This window comes from Salvelinus alpinus, chromosome 11 (assembly GCF_045679555.1).
Source record: "Salvelinus alpinus chromosome 11, SLU_Salpinus.1, whole genome shotgun sequence".
NCBI classification, from domain to species: Eukaryota; Metazoa; Chordata; class Actinopteri; order Salmoniformes; family Salmonidae; genus Salvelinus; species Salvelinus alpinus.
The window spans coordinates 72199230-72209719 of record NC_092096.1 but is presented as its reverse complement, the minus strand read 5'-3'; positions in this window follow the sequence as shown (position 1 = coordinate 72209719).

The window sequence follows — 10490 nt, the reverse complement described above, 5'->3', positions numbered from 1 at the left end:
CCGCCGCGTCTATTGGAGACGCAGAGTAGGTGAACAGATGATCTCCGCATGTGTAGTTCCAACCGTGAAGCATGGAGGAGGAGGTGTGATGGTGCTTGCTAGTGACACTGTCTGTGATTTATTTAGAATTGAAGGAACACTTAACCAGCATGGCTACCACAGCATTCTGCAGCGATACACTATCCCATCTGGTGTGCGCTTAGTGGGACCTCTCATATAGCCTTACTGTAGGATCTATAACCTCACATAGCCTTACTGTAGGATCTATAACCTCACATAGCTTTAATATTAACTTCATTTATTGCAGTAAACTTATACACCAAATGTAGACAACATTTTGACTGGAACAGGAGTGGATAAATATGATTTATTTCTTTCAGCATGTTGAGAGAATGAGAATGAGCAGTTAGATACCATCTGTAGAGGTGCTGTGTTTATCAGCACCATTAAAGCTGATAGTATTTCAACCACAGTTAGATACCATCTGTAGAGGTGCTGTGTTTATCAGCACCATTAAAGCTGATAGTATTTCAACCACAGTTAGATACCATCTGTAGAGGTGCTGTGTTTATCAGCATCATAACAGCTGATAGTATTTCAACCACAGTTAGATACCATCTGTAGAGGTGCTGTGTTTATCAGCACCATTAAAGCTGATAGTATTTCAACCACAGTTAGATACCATCTGTAGAGGTGCTGTGTTTATCAGCATCATTAAAGCTGATAGTATTTCAACCACAGTTAGATACCATCTGTAGAGGTGCTGTGTTTATCAGCATCATTAAAGCTGATAGTATTTCAACCACAGTTAGATACCATCTGTAGAGGTGTTGTGTTTATCAGCACCATTAAAGCTGATAGTATTTCAACCACAGTTAGATACCATCTGTAGAGGTGTTGTGTTTATCAGCATCATTAAAGCTGATAGTATTTCAACCACAGTTAGATACCATCTGTAGAGGTGCTGTGTTTATCAGCACCATTAAAGCTGATAGTATTTCAACCACAGTTAGATACCATCTGTAGAGGTGCTGTGTTTATCAGCACCATTAAAGCTGATAGTATTTCAACCACAGTTAGATACCATCTGTAGAGGTGCTGTGTTTATCAGCACCATTAAAGCTGATAGTATTTCAACCACAGTTAGATACCATCTGTAGAGGTGTTGTGTTTATCAGCATCATTAAAGCTGATAGTATTTCAACCACAGTTAGATACCATCTGTAGAGGTGTTGTGTTTATCAGCACCATTAAAGCTGATAGTATTTCAACCACAGTTAGATACCATCTGTAGAGGTGCTGTGTTTTTCAGCACCATTAAAGCTGATAGTATTTCAACCACAGTTAGATACCATCTGTAGAGGTGCTGTGTTTATCAGCACCATTAAAGCTGATAGTATTTCAACCACAGTTAGATACCATCTGTAGAGGTGTTGTGTTTATCAGCACCATTAAAGCTGATAGTATTTCAACCACAGTTAGATACCATCTGTAGAGGTGTTGTGTTTATCAGCACCATTAAAGCTGATAGTATTTCAACCACAGTTAGATACCATCTGTAGAGGTGCTGTGTTTATCAGCACCATTAAAGCTGATAGTATTTCAACCACAGTTAGATACCATCTGTAGAGGTGCTGTGTTTATCAGCACCATTAAAGCTGATAGTATTTCAACCACAGTTAGATACCATCTGTAGAGGTGCTGTGTTTATCAGCATCATAACAGCTGATAGTATTTCAACCACAGTTAGATACCATCTGTAGAGGTGTTGTGTTTATCAGCACCATAAAAGCTGATAGTATTTCAACCACAGTTAGATACCATCTGTAGAGGTGCTGTGTTTATCAGCACCATTAAAGCTGATAGTATTTCAACCACAGTTAGATACCATCTGTAGAGGTGCTGTGTTTATCAGCACCATTAAAGCTGATAGTATTTCAACCACAGTTAGATACCATCTGTAGAGGTGTTGTGTTTATCAGCACCATAACAGCTGATAGTATTTCAACCACAGTTAGATACCATCTGTAGAGGTGTTGTGTTTATCAGCATCATTAAAGCTGATAGTATTTCAACCACAGTTAGATACCATCTGTAGAGGTGCTGTGTTTATCAGCACCATTAAAGCTGATAGTATTTCAACCACAGTTAGATACCATCTGTAGAGGTGCTGTGTTTATCAGCACCATTAAAGCTGATAGTATTTCAACCACATCAAATATGGATCTTACAAACCGGTCAAACTGATGTAATTTGGACATTCAGCACTGAAAATCTCAATTAAAGAAAGTTATTTTCTCCGTGAAAGAAGCAGAGATAACAGAAAACTTCACTGATGTAAACTATACTGAACAAAAATATAAACACAACAATAATTTTAATTTAAGTGCCTAATCTATGGATTTCACATGACTGGGCAGGAGTGAAGCCCTGCCCAGGGTATAGGGAGTCAGGCCCAGCCAATCATAATTTGTTTTTCCCCCACAAAAGGGCTTTATTATAGACAGAAATACTCCTCAGTTTCATCAGCTGTCAAGGGTGGCTGGTCTCAGACGACCTCGCAGGTGAAGAAGCCGGATGTGGAGGTCCTGGGTTGGCGTGGTTACACGTGGTCTGCGGGTGTGAGGCCGTTTGGACATACTGCCAAATTTTCTAAAATGACGTAGACGTATGGTAGAGAAATTAACATTACATTCTATGGCATCATCTCTGGTGGACAGGAGGGGACTGAGCACACACCCCTGAGGGGTCCCCGATCAGTGTGGCAGATCTGTTGTTGCCTACCCTTACCACCTGGGGGACGGCCCATCAGGAAGTACAGGATCCGGTTGCAGAGGGATGTGTTTAGTCCCAGGGTCCTTAGCTTAGTGATGAGCTTTGAGGGCACTATGGTGTTAAACGCTGAGCTGTAGTCAATGAACAGCATACTCACATAGGTGTTCCTTTTGTCCAGGTGTAAAAGGGCAGTGTGGAGTGCAATAGAGATTGCGTCATTTGTGGATCTGTTAGGGTGGTATGCAAATTGGAGTGGGTCTAGGATTTCTGGGATGATGGTGTTGATGTGAGCCATGACCAGCCTTTCAAAGCACTTCATTGCTACCGACGTGAGTGCTATGTGCTAGGGTCGGTAGTTATTTAGGCAGGTTACCTTCGCTTTCTTGGGCACAGGCACTATGGTGGTCTGCTTGAAACATGTTGGTATTACAGACTATCAGGGAGAGGTTGAAAATGTCAGTGAAGACACTTGCCAGTTGGTCTGAGTACGTCCTGGTAATCCGTCTGGCCCCGCGGTCTTGTGAATGTTGACCTGTTTAAAGGTCTTACTTCGGCTGCGGAGAGCATGATCACACAGTTGTCCAGAACAGCTGGTGCTCTCATGCATGCTTCAGTGTTGCTTGCCTTGATGCGAGAATAAAAGACATTTAGCCCGTCTGGTAGGCTTGCGTCACTAGGCAGCTCGCGGATGGGTTTCCCTTTGTAGTCCGTAATAGTTTGCAAGCCCTGTCACATCCGTCGAGCGTCAGAGCCGGTGTAGTAGGATTCAATCTTAGTCCTGTTTTGACGCTTTGCCTGTTTAATGGTTCGTCGCAGGGTATAGCAGGATTTCTTATAAGCGTCTGGATTAGTCTCCCGCTCCTTTTAAGCAGCAGCTCTAGCCTTTAGCTCGGTGCGGATGTTGCCTGTAATCCATGGCTTCTGGTTGGGATTTGTACGTACGGTCACTGTGGGGACGACGTCGTCGATGCACTTATTGATGAAGCCGGTGACTGAGGTGGTGTATTCCTCAATGCCATCGGAAGAATCCCAGAACATATTCCAGTCTGTACTAGCAAAACAGTCCTGTAGCGTAGCATCCGCGTCATCTGACCACTTTCGTATTGAGCGAGTCACTGGTACTTCCTGCTTTAGTTTTTGCTTGTAAGCAGGAGTCAGGAGGATATAATTACGGTCAGATTTGCCAAATGGAGGACGAGGGAGAGCTTTGGATGTGTCTCTGTGTGTGGAGTAAAGGTGGTCTAGGATTTGTTTTCCTCTGGTTGAACATGTGACATGCTGGTAGAAATTAGGTAAAACGGATTTAAGTTTGCCTGCATTAAATTCCCCGGCCTCTAGGAGCGCCGATTCTGGATTAGCATTTTCTTGTTTACTTATGGCCTTATACAGCTAGTTGAATGCTGTCTTAGTGCTAGCGTCGGTTTGTGGTTGTAAATAGACGGCTACGAAGAATATAGATGGAAACTCTCTTGGTAGATTGTGTGGTCTACAGCTTATCATGAGGTACTCTACCTCAGGCGAGCAATACCTCAAGACTTCCTTAATATTAGACATTGCGCACCAGCTGTTACTGACAAATAGACGCCCCTCGTCCCCCGCCCCTCGTCTTATCTGACGTAGCTGTTCTGTCCTGCCGATGCATGAAAACCCAGCCAGTTCTATATTATCCGTGTCGTCGTTCAGCCACGACTCGGTGACACATAAGATATTATCGTTTTTAATGTCCTGTCGAACGGAGATAATCCAGTTTATACTGTCTCACAGGTTTCTCTGCTTTGTGTGTGTGTGTGTGTGTGAGTCCGTCCGTCCGTCCGTCCGTCAGTCAGTCATAAAGCCCTGGAGCTCGTTAGCTGTCTCCAGTCTTTGACACAGGAAGTCCAGGACCAAAAGGTCCAGCTGTTGACAGGAGTAACGAGTTACAAGGAGGAAGGCCAGTCACAAAAGAGTGTGTGAGACAGATGGTGTGTGTGTGAGACAGATCGGTGTGTGTGTGGGACAGATGGTGTGCGTGTGAGACAGATAGTTATGTGTGAGACAGATTGTGTGTGTGTGTGAGACAGATCAGTTTGTGTGAGACAGATCGGTGTGTGTGAGACAGATTGTTGTGTGTGAGAGATCGGTGTGTGTGTGTGTGTGAGACAGATTGGTGTGTGTGTGTGAGACAGATTGGTGTGTGTGTGTGAGACAGATTGGTGTGTGAGTGTGTTAGGGCTAACAGACATACATATACATATGAATATACTGTACTCTATATCATCTACTGCATCTTGCCATCTTTATGTAATACATGTATAACTAGCCACTTTAAACTAGGCACTTTTATGTTTACATACCCTACATTACTCATCTCATATGTATATACCGTACTCTATACCATCTACTGCATCTTGCCTATGCCGTTCTGTATCAACACTCATTCATATATCTTTATGTACATATTCTTTATCCCTTTACACTTGTGTGTATAGTTGTGGAATTGTTAACTATCAGAAGTAGAACGTTTAAAACTATCAGAAGTAGAACATTTAAAACTATCAGAAGTAGAACGTTTAAAACTATCAGAAGTAGAACATTTAAAACTATCAGAAGTAGAACGTTTAAAACTATCAGAAGTAGAACGTTTAGAACTATCAGAACTAGAACGTTTAGAACTATCAGAACTAGAACGTTTAGAACTATCAGAACTAGAACGTTTAAAACTATCAGAAGTAGAATGTTTAGAACTCTCAGAACTAGAACGTATCAGAACTATAAAAAGTAGAATGTTTAGAACTATCAGAACTAGAACATTCAGAAGTAGAACGTTTAAAACTAGCAGAACTACAATGGTTAAAACTATTAAAAATATCAGAATTGTTTTAATTAGAAAGACTCAAAACACCATCATTGTTTAAAACCATGAAAAGTAGTGCAGCTAAGCTGAAACCTGGTGTTCGGAGGGGGTTTGAGTGTGAACCCAATGTTAGTCTTGTGATCTACTGAATGGATTTCAAAACAGAATGGAAGTACTCTGAAACACCCAAAGAGAGTGTTGTGAAAACCCTTGTTGGTGTTTCAGTGCATGTAAAACTCAATACACTAACATAATGTTTTGTCAAACCGTGTCTCTCATACAATCAAATGGTTTTAAATTGCAAATGTTTAAAAGCATAAATATGGATTGATGATGATTTTCAGTCACTATTTTGACTAACATTTTAAAGGAAACACTGGGAATTGAATACTTTGATACTGACTATAGTCTACAGTTGCCAGGCCCATTGTGAGATTATAAAAACGATGCAATCATTTGTTACAATCAAAATGTTTAGAGCTATGTGAGTTATAGCAGAGATGAGGCCTTTATCACTGGTATTGATGTGGGTCTTGTCAGAACATTGCCTTCGGGCTCTAGTCAACCGTTACAGATGGTGGGGTAGAAATGTAATTTTAAATGGAGCCGACATATGCCGCGTTTACCGTGAATGTAGCCTCCACTAAAGCTGGAACATTGCCTTTTACATTTCAATCACGCTGTGAAGCTGAACTTCCTGGATGCAGATTGAATAGAGCCCTTCACTCAGCCAATCAGAGACACATACCGATCTTACTGGACTAAAACTGTTGTGCTGAACCACCCTCAATAACACGTTGGGCCCGATTCAGACTTGAGATATGTAGACTTAACACGGACTCAATAAAACACGGACTTAAGTCAAGTCTGAATTGTGCCTAGGGAAAATCTGTGTTTTGTTTAGACAGATTAGAAACAGGAGGAGACATGCGGAAGTGGGAATTGAATCCTCGACTGCTGGGGCAGTAAGATGGCAAACATATGGGGAATTATATCCACACAGCCTACGTACCGTTTGAGGAACTTGGGCCCCCATATCAGAAGACAAATATTTAGATTAAAAGCAAAATGTGAACTTCAAACATTTTACTGCCATACTGTTCAGAATTCCCCCGGTCTGAGGCAATGAGGTGGAGTACCAGGTGTCCCCTCTAGTAAACTCTATGGTGAGGACATTCGTACCAGGTGTCCCCTCTAGTAAACTCTATGGTGAGGACATTCGTACCAGGTGTCCCCTCTAGTAAACTCTATGGTAAGGACATTCGTACCGGGTGTGTCCCCTCTAGTAAACTCTATGGTGAGGACATTCGTACCAGGTGTCCCCTCTAGTAAACTCTATGGTAAGGACATTCGTACCGGGTGTGTCCCCTCTAGTAAACTCTATGGTGAGGACATTCGTACCAGGTGTCCCCTCTAGTAAACTCTATGGTGAGGACATTCGTACCAGGTGTCCCCTCTAGTAAACTCTATGGTGAGTACATTCGTACCAGGTGTCCCCTCTAGTAAACTCTATGGTGAGGACATTCGTACCAGGTGTGTCCCCTCTAGTAAACTCTATGGTGAGGACATTCGTACCAGGTGTCCCCTCTAGTAAACTCTATGGTGAGGACATTCGTACCAGGTGTCCCCTCTAGTAAACTCTATGGTGAGGACATTCGTACCAGGTGTCCCCTCTAGTAAACTCTATGGTGAGGACATTCGTACCAGGTGTCCCCTCTAGTAAACTCTATGGTGAGGACATTCGTACCAGGTGTCCCCTCTAGTAAACTCTATGGTGAGTACATTCGTACCAGGTGTCCCCTCTAGTAAACTCTATGGTGAGGACATTCGTACCAGGTGTGTCCCCTCTAGTAAACTCTATGGTGAGGACATTCGTACCAGGTGTCCCCTCTAGTAAACTCTATGGTCCTGTATAAAAACAGGCAAGTTCGTGGAACGAACTCAAAAAAAACATCCAAGAAAGTAAGCCTCAATGAAAGCTTGAGAACAAAATGTTATCACACAGAAGAAGGAAACAGAAAAGGAATTCACTCAATAAGAACATTTTGTTTGTGTAGCATTTTGGATGCTAATGCTAATTAAGTCAAATAGCCGTTGTGATTCATCGGTCAGTTTTCTTGATGCTAATTGACACATCGTTGTTTGCACCTTCCCTTTTATATGCAAATTAAGACCTGCTTTTGAGTTAATACCGATGGAAAGCTTACTAACACATTCATAGACGCTAACTGCTTTAGCGCCTATTGACGATAGTACACTGCTCAAAAAAATAAAGGGAACACTTAAACAACACAATGAACACTTAAACAACACAATGTAACTCCAAGTCAATCACACTTCTGTGAAATCAAACTGTCCACTTAGGAAGCAACACAGATTGACAATAAATGTCACATGCTGTTGTGCAAATGGAATAGACAACAGATGTGTTATTTTAGTGTTCCCTTTATTTTTTTGAGCAGTGTATCTTCTGACTGGGGGGAGTTTTGTTAGTGGAACAGTATAGCTTCCGTCCGTCTCCTCGCCCCTACCTGGGCTCGAACCAGGGACCCTCTGCACACATCCACAACCGACACCCACGAAGCATCGTTACCTATCGACTACTTCAAGGTCCTCAGAGCGAGTGACGTCACCCGATTTTGAAACGCTATTAGCGCGCACCGCCGCTAACTAGCCTGCCATTTCACATCGGTTACACTAGGAGCTCTGAACGTTAACACGCATCGCTTGGAGACATAAGCAACATATCTTTCATATCAGCGAGAAATACTTTCCAAAAAACAAAATTACTTTAAACCTTTTATAGGGTTTTAAGGTTCCCAAATGGCCATATTTACAGTTACACTTTAACACTCACTGCCTGCACTTTGTTTTCCACGAATGTGAGATATAAGGACATATTGATAAGGACATATTGATTTACCCCCCCCCCCCCCCCTCTCTTCTCTCTCAGTAGGTAACTACATAACAAACCAATGACGATATCTCTGTCCCATTTGTGTTGGTCCATGGTTCTTGGATTGGTTGAGTTGCACCTTCTTCTGAAAAGAGACAAGAATGGGCTGGTATGGGTGTGAGTGAATGGGCTGGTATGGGTGTGAGTGAATGGGCTGGTATGAGTGTGAGTGAATGGGCTGGTATGAGTGTGTGTGAATGGGCTGGTATGAGTGTGAGTGAATGGGCTGGTATGAGTGTGAGTGAATGGGCTGGTATGAGTGTGAGTGAATGGGCTGGTATGAGTGTGAGAGTGAATGGGCTGGTATGAGTGTGAGTGAATGGGCTGGTATGAGTGAATGGGCTGGTATGAGTGTGTGTGAATGGGCTGGTATGAGTGTGTGTGAATGGGCTGGTATGAGTGAATGGGCTGGTATGAGTGTGAATGGGCTGGTATGAGTGAATGGGCTGGTATGAGTGTGAGTGAATGGGCTGGTATGAGTGAATGGGCTGGTATGAGTGAATGGGCTGGTATGAGTGTGTGTGAATGGGCTGGTATGAGTGTGAGAGTGAATGGGCTGGTATGAGTGTGAGTGAATGGGCTGGTATGAGTGAATGGGCTGGTATGAGTGAATGGGCTGGTATGAGTGTGTGTGAATGGGCTGGTATGAGTGTGTGTGAATGGGCTGGTATGAGTGAATGGGCTGGTATGAGTGTGAATGGGCTGGTATGAGTGAATGGGCTGGTATGAGTGTGAGTGAATGGGCTGGTATGAGTGAATGGGCTGGTATGAGTGAATGGGCTGGTATGAGTGAATGGGCTGGTATGAGTGTGAGTGAATGGGCTGGTATGAGTGTGAGTGAATGGGCTGGTATGAGTGTGTGTGAATGGGCTGGTATGAGTGAATGGGCTGGTATGAGTGTGAGTGAATGGGCTGGTATGAGTGTGTGTGAATGGGCTGGTATGAGTGAATGTGCTGGTATGAGTGTGAGTGAATGGGCTGGTATGAGTGTGAGTGAATGGGCTGGTATGAGTGTGTGTGAATGGGCTGGTATGAGTGTGAGTGAATGGGCTGGTATGAGTGTGAGTGAATGGGCTGGTATGAGTGAATGGGCTGGTATGAGTGTGAGTGAATGGGCTGGTATGAGTGTGTGTGAATGGGCTGGTATGAGTGTGTGTGAATGGGCTGGTATGAGTGAATGGGCTGGTATGAGTGTGAATGGGCTGGTATGAGTGTGAGTGAATGGGCTGGTATGAGTGTGTGTGAATGGGCTGGTATGAGTGAATGTGCTGGTATGAGTGTGAGTGAATGGGCTGGTATGAGTGTGAGTGAATGGGCTGGTATGAGTGTGTGTGAATGGGCTGGTATGAGTGTGAGTGAATGGGCTGGTATGAGTGTGAGTGAATGGGCTGGTATGAGTGTGAGTGAATGGGCTGGTATGAGTGTGAGTGAATGGGGGGGTATGAGTGTGTGTGAATGGGCTGGTATGAGTGTGTGTGAATGGGCTGGTATGAGTGTGTGTGAATGGGCTGGTATGAGTGTGAGTGAATGGGCTGGTATGAGTGTGAGTGAATGGGCTGGTATGAGTGTGAGTGAATGGGCTGGTATGAGTGTGAGTGAATGGGCTGGTATGAGTGTGAGTGAATGGGCTGGTATGAGTGTGAGTGAATGGGCTGGTATGAGTGTGTGTGAATGGGCTGGTATGAGTGTGAGTGAATGGGCTGGTATGAGTGTGTGTGAATGGGCTGGTATGAGTGTGTGTGAATGGGCTGGTATGAGTGTGAGTGAATGGGCTGGTATGAGTGTGAGTGAATGGGCTGGTATGAGTGTGAGTGAATGGGCTGGTATGAGTGTGAGTGAATGGGCTGGTATGAGTGTGAGTGAATGGGCTGGTATGAGTGTGAGTGAATGGGCTGGTGTGAGTGTGAGTGAATGGGCTGGTGTGAG